General features: G+C 49.3%; 1 long non-coding RNA gene across 1 annotated transcript; it reads right to left on the bottom strand.

Moving 5' to 3' along the window:
• Positions 1–4,537: 4,537 nt before the first annotated feature.
• Positions 4,538–11,531, bottom strand: LOC142047898 (uncharacterized). The gene is made up of 2 exons (XR_012657209.1): positions 11,390–11,531; positions 4,538–4,794 (listed from the first exon to the last, which is right to left on the bottom strand). It is a non-coding gene; the product is annotated as an uncharacterized LOC142047898 (long non-coding RNA).
• Between the last annotated feature and the right edge of the window lie 776 nt (positions 11,532–12,307).

Raw genomic sequence — 12,307 nt, 5'->3', positions numbered from 1 at the left:
CCAGCTCCCCGGCCAGCCCCCCCCTTTACACAGCCGGGGACGCCCCGCCCCGCCCCCCTGCGCCCCACCCGGGCCAGGTCCCCGGCCAGCGATCCCCCCCCCCATACACAGCCGAGACACCCACCCTGCCCTGCCCCCCAGGCCCCACCCGGGGCCAGCTCCCGCGCCAGAGCCTCCCCCCCCTACACAGCCGGACACCCCACCCACCCTGCGCCCGCCCGGCCAGCGCCCCGGCCGCCCCCATACACAGCCGGCGACACCCCGCCCTGCCTGCGCCCCACCGGGCCAGCTCCCGGCCAGCCGCCCCTTACACAGCCGGGACCCCGCCGCCCTGCGCCCCACCCAGGCAGCTCCCCGGCCAGCGTTCCCCCCCCCCCATACACGCGCCGGAACCCGCCCGCCCCGCCCCCTACGCCCACCCGGGCCAGTCCCCGGCCACGATTCCTCCCCCCCATACACAGCCGGGACACCCCACCTCACCCTGCCCCCCAGAGCTCCCCCAGCCAAAGCCCCCTGCCCTACCCCCTGCGCCCCACCCGGCCAGCTCCCCAGCCAGAGCCCCTCCCCCATACACAGCCGGGACACCCCACCCTGCCCTGCCCCCCTGCGCCCCACCCGGGCCAGCTCCCCAGCCAGCGCTCTCCCCCCCCTACACAGCCGGGACACCCCACCTCACCCTTGCCCCCCAGAGTACCCCCGGCCAGAGGCCCCCTGCTTGCCAGCCTGCTCCCCACCCGGGCCAGCTCCCCAGCCAGCGCTCCTACCCCCATACACAGTCAGGACACCCCACCCCGCCCCTGCGCCCCACCCGAGCCAGCTCCCCAGCCAGAGCCTCTCCCCCCCATACACAGCCAGGACACCCCACCTCACCCTGCCCCCAAGCTCCTGGCCAGAGCCCCCCTGCTCTTGCCAGCCTGCGCCCCACCTGGCCAGCTCCCCAGCCAGCACTCTCCCCCCATACACAGCCAGGACCACCCACTCCACCCTGCCCCCAGAGCTCCCCCGGCCAGAGCCCCCCTGCTCTGCCAGCCTGCTCCCAGCGCGGCCAGCTCCCCAGCCACGCTCCTCCCCCCCATACACAGCCAGGACACCCCACCCCAACCTTCCCCCCAGGGTCCCCGGCCAGAGGCCTCCGCTGCATCTGTCAGCCTGTGCCCCACCCGGCCAGCTCTCCAGCCAGAGCCCCCCTGCTCTGCCCAGCCTGCTCCCCACCGGGCCTGCTCCCCAGCCAGCGCTCCTCCCCCCACTACACAGCAGGACACGCCCACCTCACCCTGCTCCCTGCCCCCAGAACCCCCCTCCCCTGCCAGGCTGGAACCCCCTCTACTACTAGCATCCCCTGTACGCAGCCAGGACACCCCCCCCCCACCTTCCTGCACGGTCCTGCACCCAGAGCCCCAGCCAGAACGCCCCTGCTCTGCCAGCCTGCCCCCCCCGCACCCCAGCCAGCTCCATACCGCCAGCAGCCCCCCCAAATCCCCCTCCCCTACCAGGCTGGAGCCCCCTCTACTGCTAACCCCCCTGTACACAGCCAGGACACCCCACCCCCTGCCTGTCCTGCCACCCAGAGCCCCGCCCACATGCCCAGCTCCCCTAGCCAGAACGCCCCTGCTCTGCCAGCCTGCCCCCCCAACCTGGCCAGCTCCCTCAGAGTGTCTTCCCCCCTTCCGAGCTTGACCACCTCTCTACTGCCAGCCTCCCAGGCAGAGCCTTCCGCCCCCCAAAAAAGCCCAGCTCCCGCCCAGCCAGAGCCCTCCCTGCCCTGCCAGCCTGGACACCGCTGTACTGACAGCCCCCACAGCCAGCCCCCTCCCCCTATACAGGCATGCCCCCAGCCAACACCCCCCCACACTGCCAGCTTTGCCAGTTAGGACCCCACATACACTGACAGCTCCTCCAGACAAACCCCCGCTTCACTGTCAGCCCCCCCAATACATTGACAACCCACCCTTCAGTGACAGTCCCCCCTCCTCCTACATAGAACCCCTCAATACACTGGCAGTTCCCCCCATAAAAGGACAGCTCCCCAATACTGTCAGCTCCTGCACAGTCAGGAACCCCCCATACACTGCCAGATCCTCCTCAGCCAAGATACACACAGAGACACAGACACCTCTAACCATAGCTGGATCACATATCCCATACACAGTCAGCACTTCTCTGACCCATCCCTCCCAAGCACAAGCAGGTCCCCACCCCAAGTCCTGTAACAGGAAGGGCCTCCCAGTTCACCCTCCCTGCCTGCTCTATTTGGCCTAGGGAGCAACTGCCTGGTGACAGTCACAATTCCATTCCCTTCTACACAAAGACACAGAGAAAGTTCACTCAGTACAATTCTTTCAATGCATCCACTTAATCCAGAGAAGACAAATACAGGCATCCTACAGATGAGATCCCCAGGTAGCAAAGGCTTCCCCGAAAGACAGAGAGAGATGCACACAATCTGATAGGAATAGAGCTCAAAAGATTGATTATCTTGAGAGACTTCAGGGTCCACATGGACCACAACTCTGATGCAACAATCCCTAACCTCCTTAGTCAGCCCCTTTCCCTTCAGGTTCTCACAGGGAATCTCTCAAGATCAACCCACACAGTCAGCCATGCCCTGCATTGGAGCCTCCAGATGGCTGTCAGTATCAGACTCATTCTGAGCAGAACTTTCCTCCTACAGGTGGCTTCCTTCCTACTGGAAGCCAAGAAAAAACCATCACCATGGAGCAAGCCTGAAAACTTACAGTAACTGACAAATTCCAAAACCTACTTACAGAAAATTCTACCCAACCAAACTGCACAAGAATTAGTGAGGCACCACAACCCTGCCCTGACTACTTCATGTGGCTGTCTTCCACACAGATCACAGAACTTCCATAGGAGCTGGATCCAGACCATGGAACTCAATCCCCCACGAACCCACATGGGTTTCACCATGTCCAGAGCTCAATGCAGAATGAGAACACACACGCTTTTTTGTTAGTTTGTCTTTTATGAAAATTGAGGTTCTGGAGCGCGTCAACTTCCAAAACATGTACTGATGAACCACTGTGACACTTAGATCCCTCCCCTATTCTTCACCAGCTGAAACCTTCTATTTCTTTCTCATACTTCTCAAATGCCCCCTATTTTAGAGGGCATCACTAATTTTAGTCCCCAAGTTGCCTGTACTTCACATACATTTAGCATCCCCTTCACTTTCCTTGTTGAGAATTATTTGCATCAGAAATAAAGAATCCTGAAACTGAAGCTATAGAAAATGTCAAACTAAAGGAAGGCATCTTGCAGTATTTTCTATTTCATGAATTAATACTCTCTCTCTCTCTCTCTTTGAGCTTTTGTCATGCACTGCATTCCACAGATGGACATCAGCAGGTGGGAAAGTAACCTCCTTTTCTGTGCCCTCCACAGCTGCTTATGTCTGTGCTGCTTCTATTCCAATATCTTATCTTTCAACAGTGGCCAGTGCCAGATGCTTCAGGGGGAATGAACAGAACAGGGCAATTATTGAGTGATCCATCACCTGTCATCCTGCCCAGCTTCTGGCAGTCAGAGGCTAGGGACACCCAGAGCATGGAGTTGCATCCCTGACCATCTTGAAACTGATGGGAAGCTTCCCACCAAATCTATCTTTGCCCCCATTCAGAGCATTCACTCTAAGAGTTCCTTTTCCACCCAGTAGCATCCCATCTATTTTGCTTCTGTGCCCCCTCCAATTCTGATTTAACCCCCTGGAAATCCCTAAATCGGATTTGTAACCTCCTGTCCCCCACATGGACCCCTGGCCTGTTCAGCTCGCTGGTGCCTACCAATCCATTTCCCCCAGTCTGTTTTGTCCCCTTATGCTTCCATGGTATATTTTAATGCCCCCCGCCCCTTCCAGTCCTCTTCTCTCAAACTTCAGGTGCCGCAGCAGCTGCCCTCCTCTTAGCTCAGGCTCAGCTGCCAGCAGAGTCCATTGTCTTCACTCCCTCCACTCTGCCTCAGTGAGCTGTCTGAGGCCAGGCCAAGCCCATATCCCAGTATACCTCCTCTTGCTGAAATCCCAGCTCCCAGAGTGAAGGGAAGCAGGGCAGGGATAGTTACAAAAACTGAACTGCTCCAGTCTTCACAAACACAATATGGCCATCAAGGGAACATTCTCAGTCTTCAGAGGGAAGATCCCTGAGCAGGTTACAAGACAGTTGTGATGCTACTTGGAATCCACCCCGTCTCCGAGCGAGGGGAGCCAGGCCTGCCAGGGCAGCGAGGTCTTTGGAGAGGAGCAAGTGATGACTGCTTCCCGAGTTGCGCTGTGCCACTCCCTGCCTATCTGCTGCTGCACATGCACCTGTTTTTCCTCCTGGTGCATTTTCCTTTCTCTTCCAAACCCTCCCAGTGCCGAGGTCCCAGAGCCCCATCTCCCGAGCCCTCGCTGGATGCTGCATTTTCAGCTCAAAGGGAGAAGAGCAATAAGGACCATGCCTGATATTGCTGCTGGCTCCCAGAGCTGGGCAGAGAGGGAAGAGGGGTGTGCCTGAGGGTCAGCTCTGGCTCCCAGGGTAGGGGAATTCAGCCATAATATTTATTACCAATGTGGGGCTTTCACTCAGGACAGGCTTGCAGTTGAAACAGAAATTAATTGCCCATGTCTCCTACTCCTTACATGCGCTGCAGAGAGGAAGTATGATCTGGTGGCTAAGGCACTAGAATGGGACTTAGGACATGGGGGTGGGGTGGGGTGGGGGAGGTTCAATTCCAAGCTCTGCCACTGACTCCCTGGATGACCTTGGGCAAATCCATTAATCTGTGTCTATTCCCCATCTGTAAAATAAGGATAATTACAACAAACACCTTCATTAAAACGTTGATGCAAAGTCAAGCTGGTGATCTAAAGGTCCAAACTGTTGATGACTCAAGTTGTGGGTCAATATTGTTCCACTGACAGAATTTATGATTTTTCAGTTTGTTTTTTTTAAATTGGCAAGTTACATCCAAAACTCCAAGTTAAAAGAATGCTAAGGTTGTAAATTCAAGCACTTAAATCCTGGCTTTTCCTAACTTCTGAGGTTGCCTGTACAACTTTAAGTCAGCTCCTTTATGCGTATGCCTCGTGACACAGTCTTAACCATGAGACCATCCTTTCTCTTGTTGCAATCCCCTGCTTCATTCACTACATACCTTCCAACTTCTGCAACACATGAGGTAGCAGTCCTACAGACAATAGTCTCCTTCACTACATAACCCTGATTCATCCTCCAGAGCAGAACCAACCTGTGCATTGAACGAGGCAGGAGTCCTGTGGAAAAATAATATGTGATCATGTAATTAAAGACTGTTAAGAAATTCTATCCAGTGGAACTATATTGACCCCCAACTCTGGTGATCAGCTGGGTTCACACCATTATATCAACAGCACAGACCTCCACCACATTAGCCAATGCAGTAAGGATAGCGTGTGTATAGTTATCCATGTGGGTGACGAGACACACGCTGCCAGTAGATTTCATAGCTATCTGCTAACAGCAAATAAAAGTAGGGATTCAGGGTGCTTGACTTCAATTCCCAGTTTTGGAGGGAGTGTTCTCTGTTGGATATAAATCTTTCTGACACTCTGTACCCATTAACTAAACTATCTAATTCACTTGGCATCAATTGTGCTGTTTGTTTACTTTTTATACTTAATTCACCTTGCACAATGAAAATAGCCTAGACTCTGATCCCTTTCTCTTTCTGTTCTCTTGCACTAGCACAGAACTCTCTGGTTGCAAATTCTGCGGAGAAAGTCAGGCTAAAATAGCAAGAACTTTATTCTTGGAAGAAAAATAATTAACAAAAAATAGTAAGTATCCAATCAAAAGTACTTTGACCTAACTGAAGAACAGTCATTCTAAGATTTCACTCCCTAAATCACAGTCCACCTGCTGCCAACTCCCAATTTATCAGTCATGGAAGAATTGGCTTGACATCCAATTCAGATGTCCTATCAGGACTTGTTTCCTCCAAAATACAGTACAACACCTAATGTAACACATTCTCAGTAACAAGCTCTCTCTCTGAGCTTTGCCTTATGATCTGAGAAGCACACCTTGTTTTAGGAATGCTGCAGGAGACAGTTTAAATCCCAACAAATTCCTGTTTTCATTAATTAAAAACCATTAGAAATGCCATTAATATTAATTTTAAAAATAAAACCTACATTTTGAACATAATGTACTGGGTTTCCCTAAGGCATCATTGTCAAATCAAGGAGAAGGGGGATGAGAAGGGAGAAAAGTCATTAAACAAACACTAATATCTGCAGTAGTTGCAAAGAGTATACAGCATAACTGGCCCAGCCCATTTTGAGTTTGTAGGTAAGTCATCTGCTTATTTCACACTTGTCATGCAGAAGAAGTCCTGCTTTGGGAGCATTATTAGGGTGTTTTTTCACTAAAATTTTTATTTATTTATTTATTTTTGTTTAAAGTCCATTAAAATAGGTTGCACCCTGAATGGAGTGGAATGCTGCCAGGTCCTCTCTGCCACTGCACTAGTCAAGTCTAATCTCCTGTCCAAAAATGAAGTGAGTTTGGCAGCCTTTGCAATATGGCATTTATGTGCCATCTGCATCACAAACCTTTCTTGTATCAAACTTGTTTGAACCGGAGTAACTTCTCATCCACGGACACAGCAGTAAATGTAGGTGGGGATTAACAGCATAGAGAGGTCAGTTTCAGTGGAAGCCTGAGTTAATTATAACAAGAGCTTTGGTGACTTACTTTCAGGAAATAGCTGTTTTGCCCCAGGGCTAGTGCACTTGTTTTGGAAGTCAAGATCACAATTGTATCCCAAACAGAACTTTTTTCTCTAATTAATCAGTGATGCTGCAGCCCATCATTAAGGAGTCTGACAACTTCCCTTCTCAGCTAGGTACTGTGTGACAAGTTATAAATGTGGGAGATGCATAATTGCTAGAGATATCTTCCTGTTCCAGGGCACCTTCACTGCCACTTAAAGGAGAAAGAGGGTCAATTCCCTCCCACAATATAATAATAGTATCATATGCTAGTCAAGCACCTTTCATACCAAGTACCCTCAAAGCACTTTTCAAACTCATTCTACACAACCATATACAGGATTCATCTGGTTCTCAAGTGACATATAGTCTTACTTGGTAGGATGTTTAACAGCACATGGCAATGCTACAGAACAGCGTAGGATAAGCAGCAAAATAAATAATAAAAAATCCTTATATCCACATGAAGTTGCACGTTTCCCCATCAGGTTTGAATTCAGTAGGACAAGTTTTCCAACCCCCAATTCTTGGATTACCTGGAGGGATTAGAATAGAATGGGAGGACCTGCAGCCACATGCTTGGATGCTGACTCATCCCATTAACAGAAGTTAGACTGCAGAGTAAAGCTGGTGGCAAAGCATGGTTAACTCTATTAGGTCACTGGAAATGCAGGTGCGGATATCTGGTCAGACAGAACTGGAGCAAAGACAAGACCACCCTGCAGGAAAGCCCATAAACAGCCAAGCTTGGGATGAGACTTGTATTCTGTTGCTGTTGAACCAATGAAGCCAAACCCCAGGAACTGACACTTGACCCTATGCAGCCTGGATAGGCTTTATTGAGGAGAGCGAAGAAGAGTACTTACTGAGATCTCCACTCAACAGAGCATCATACTTCAGTGCTGTCCCAAATTAGATGACTCCTTTTGTGAAAAGGGCCATCTCCTCAGCAGGTAGAGGAAAAAACAGAACAGGCACTTACCAGCAAGGGAAGAGGGAGGTGTAGTCAGCAACTGCCAGTTATAAAATGGTTACTTTAGGCAATACCTCCTTGGGATTGCCAGACTTAAAGGGCCAACTCCAAGCCAGACATGCTGTGAGAAAAGTTCCTAGAAAAGGGCAAGTGTGTGTGTGTGTGGAAGAGAGTTAGTAGAGCCGAGGTTGCCTCTAAAGAAGGTACTGTATGTGCAGGTCACAGCTGTATTATGGACTTCTGAAGAAAGTTTGGAGCTCAGTACATGCACAGACTCTCATTCATAATGAGGGTAATCTCTCTGCATTTTCCTGCGGAGTAACTGGAAACAGAATGGCGGAACAGGTACCGATTGCTTGCTAAACTCAGAGCAGAGGATATCGAGGGCTAGTATTAGGTTAGATGCAAATGTTTGGCTTTAAAAACACACTAACTTTAATGTCTCTCATTAAAGACTGGGGGTGAGGCCCTGACTTCTATTCCTGCTTGTCACAAACTGGGGAAAGTAATTCACTCTCTCTTTGCCTCTGTTTCCCCAGCTCAAAAATGGAGGTGACTGACCCACCTTGCAAGGGCGTCAGGAGGCTCACTTACTTGGCATTCATGAAGGGCAGAGAGTACTCAGCTGGATTTCTATGACTAGCTGTGTTCGGGGGTGTCAGTTACCAGAGGGGGAGTTTGCCTAGAAAGTACTGGACATTGACACTTGTGATGACCCTTCTCTCCCTATGCTTATGCCAGTCTGCATTTGGTGCTTGTGCGCTGGCTCTACTGCTCATCTTGTGCAGAGAATTTATTTAACAAAAGGCCTAATTAGTTTCAAACAACGTCCAGATTGAAAGCGATTGAGAAGAGTGCATCTTTCTTTGTGCGAGTTGGACCAGTCATCTTTTATGTTCTTATGGAAGCAAATCTAACTGCCTTGCCTTTTGCAAGGGCCCTATTTATTAGGGAAAAGAGAGGCACATCTTGACCTATTAAAAGCTGACAAAACAGTAAGTGTTCTAAGCAGATCTTCTCCAAGAGACGAAGACACCAGGGCTGCAAGGGGCAGGTAGGAAGTATGCCCTCTAGTGGTAACCCTCAGCTTCCTGCTTGTACAACTGAATTAATATTATGAAGGAAACACAGACAAGGACCAAACATTCTCTTATGTATATTTCAGTTGCCCAGGCAGTTTGGCCAACAAGATTTTCCTTTTCAACAGCTGCATCTCCAAGGGCCTCAATAAAGGTCTGTGTTTCATATATAAACATCTAGGGCTTTATTTTGTGCTTCACAACTGAGTTGTATCAAATACAAACTGAAATAGGAAGCCAACTGACCATGGCATAGTTCATGGGGTGATGATCCCTCTAAAGCCCTTTAACAGAACCAGTGAGGAAAAGGCTGGGAGGGCCCCTCTTAAAGGAAGGATGAATAGCAGTATCCTGCATATAGAAAAAGACATTAGCAAAGGTATTCAACTAGGAAGCTCTAGAAAAAAATATAGGTTTAATGATAGACATTTCTCATAATACCCTCACACTGAGAGCGTGTTGCAAATGTAAGCTACAAACAGAGACCATTTCCTCCCACCACTGAAATGCAACCACCTCTGGGGTGGAATTCACCAGCTGCTTAGCAATGCCCAACAACTCTACACACAAGTTTTAGTGTAAGCAGTAGAGTCTCGTATTCACTTAAACTTGGGAGGAAAGCAGTGTGTAATTCTATGAGATACAATTTAGCCAGCATAACAACCCTCTACTTACAAAACCTATACTGGGATCTTTAATAACCACAAACTGCCAAGGTCTCAGCTTAATAGCTCATCTGCATGACAGCTCTTCCAGCAGCACAGAATGCCAACACTAAACTCAAGCAAAAACTTCAACTCAAGAACCGCCCCCCTTCTGAGCCACTCACCCCACTTCTCACAGCACAGCTTGTATGTGTCCCACCCAAATAAAGATGAAGCCTAATGCTTCTTAACTTGTGTTGTGCCCTGTCACATTTCACAAACTGGTACAAGCTTGCTATGGAAGAAAAGATTAATTTCTTCCTCTCTCCATACTAAATGCCTCATAGTTGAAATTAGAGAGACAAGGTGGGTGAGGTAATCTCTTTTATTGGACCAACTTCTCTTGGTGAAAGAGGCAAGCTTTCTAGCCACACACAGCTCTTCTTTAAGTCTAACGTTTCTGCTAACTACTGTCAGTGTGCACTTAACGTTGGTTTCAGGTGCAGCTCTCATGCTAACTCAATGCCCTCTTTCTGTCCCTGATTCTGTTAAACACGCTGCGTGATGGACTTTCCCTTAAAATGTGGGCAGGCATTTGTACTTCACTCCCCGTTTAAAGTAATTTCAGACACAGGGGAATAGCTATAAATCTCTGCTGCCATGGGCACTGCTGAGCTAGGGCTGCTGTTTCCCTGTGGGAGGCAGGGAAGGGGATGACATCAGGCAGCAGCAGAAATGCAGGGTCTGTTGGGAAAAGAGTATGGATTTTAATATGCAAGGAACAGTTAAAAGCTGTGCTAAGGTGTTTGAATTAACCCTGAATTCTACGGCAGAGGAGGCAGTAGAAGCCAGCAGCATCTCATTCATCAGTTGTTTGGTTAAAAGTCAGAAGCTAACATTTCTCATGAAGATCCATCTAAGGTAACCTAGAAAAAACCTGTGCAGAAAACAGTGCGACACTACAGTAACTACAGCTTCTCATCTGCTTTCTGCAGGCTCCAGCCATCCAGCAGAGACCCTGCCCTCTAGTCCAAGGTTATATGGCAACAAACTTCTCCACTCCTAGAAGCAGGGACTAGGATACCAGAGGCAGCTCAAGATTTTCCATCCATGCTTAGCCTGTCTCCCATTATGCAAATACTGCACAGCAGTCTCCTTGCTTGCTGGGAGGGTGGGTTACTTGCTCTTATCAGCAATGAAAGCCACTGAGTCAGCTGAGAGATGTTGCAGGTGACGTAATTCCACAATACTGTCATTCTCCAGGCAGCTGGGAACTGATTCCCTAAGCCTCTCTGCAGCCCAAGCTCCCCCATAGGAGTCTTGCCATCACTGGCCCCAGCTGTGAACGATTGGTTCAGCAGCTTTTGGGGTGTCTTACAGATCCTGCCTAGCCTTGGAGAGAGGAGAAACACTCCTGGGTCCTAGTGCAGGTGGAGTTCTCTACTGGCACTACTTGTCTTTTCCCTCCAGTGCAGCCATACAGAAGGCTATTACCATGCAGAGATTATTTGAATGGTGGCAGCACATAGGGGGCCCCCACAGTGTGAGGAGCTGTACATATACAACAAGAAAGGTCCCTGTTCTGAGGGGCAGTCACACAAAGTCCAAATCAAACAGCAATGGAAACATTGCCACAAGTTTGTTTGTTTTTTAAATCCTCCCTACTTCCACATCACAAAACTCCCCTGCAGCATTTGAAACCCAGATGTTGCAGTCACAGAGATCCAGCTACCTTGGTATACACAGCACCACCTAGCAGTTTGGGCCAGGACGCAAAAAGTGACTTCAAACAAGGAAAAGTAGGCAGAAGAGCCAGATTATATGCTGCAGCCTTCAGGAGGCACAAACCAGGATATGAGGGCAAAGGTGACAATCACCTTTATGCCACCCATAATCTGATCTTGAGAGACCAACTTGTTCCCCAGTGTAATTTCGAGTATCTTACCCCAACTGCCAGCTGCTCTGAGGCACTGGAAAGATGAATGGTCAAGCACTCCAGCCACATAGCAGGAATGGCATAAAACCACATGCAGCAACTTTTCTATGTCTCTAGAGCAGCATGAAGGGCACTTAATTGAGACCGATTTTCAGCAACGTCCTGGGGTTAAAGAAAACCCAACATGACAAGGAGCACATCTTTTTATTGTGTAATGCCTAGCAGAGAAGCCCAGTCTCTATTTGGGCCTCTAGTTGCTACAGCAATACTCTTAATACATTTTTCATGGGCACAGCTAATCAGGGCCATACTGTATCTGTCATCTGACAGCTGGCAGCAAATATGCTTGTGCCCCAATTCAGTAATCCATCAGAAGGAAGAGCACCACCAGGATGCAGCTGGAGTTAGTTCTTCAAAGATTACTCCAAGACTGCCCAAGGAAGCGGTGACAAAAGTACTCCACTGTTTTACCTACTCTTGTTTTGAAAGCAGTGCCTAAAGTCAGCCAGACACCAGTAAAGATTCATTACCTGTTGCTTATGAGCAAGACATTTTTGCTCCATAAAAGAAAAAGTCAGCATCTCTCCTGCTTAGTACTTCACAGAGTTGCCTGTTCCATCATCAGAGCTGTATATGGTGAGCCTGCTATTTGTGTTACGCTTCCAAAGTGTGAAAGGCACACTTCTGCAGTGCTGGCATATGATGAATAAAGCTTGAAGTGGCTCATGTTACAGAGCAGAATAGATTGCTCTCTCTCTTACTGGTGTCTCAGCTTATTCCATCAAGCCTGAGCTCCACCAGATGGTGAGGTATTTCACGTTTTGGCTCAGGAATCCTTCATATTAATATGAATGCATTTGATAGGAGGCTTACTCAGTAGTGCAGACAGAAAGGTGCCTGGGTCCCATACTCATATCTAGAGAACAG

The sequence above is a fragment of the Chelonoidis abingdonii genome, chromosome 18 (assembly GCF_003597395.2).
Source record: "Chelonoidis abingdonii isolate Lonesome George chromosome 18, CheloAbing_2.0, whole genome shotgun sequence".
Taxonomy (NCBI): Eukaryota; Metazoa; Chordata; order Testudines; family Testudinidae; genus Chelonoidis; species Chelonoidis abingdonii.
This window is presented reverse-complemented; position numbering and strand designations above follow the sequence as displayed.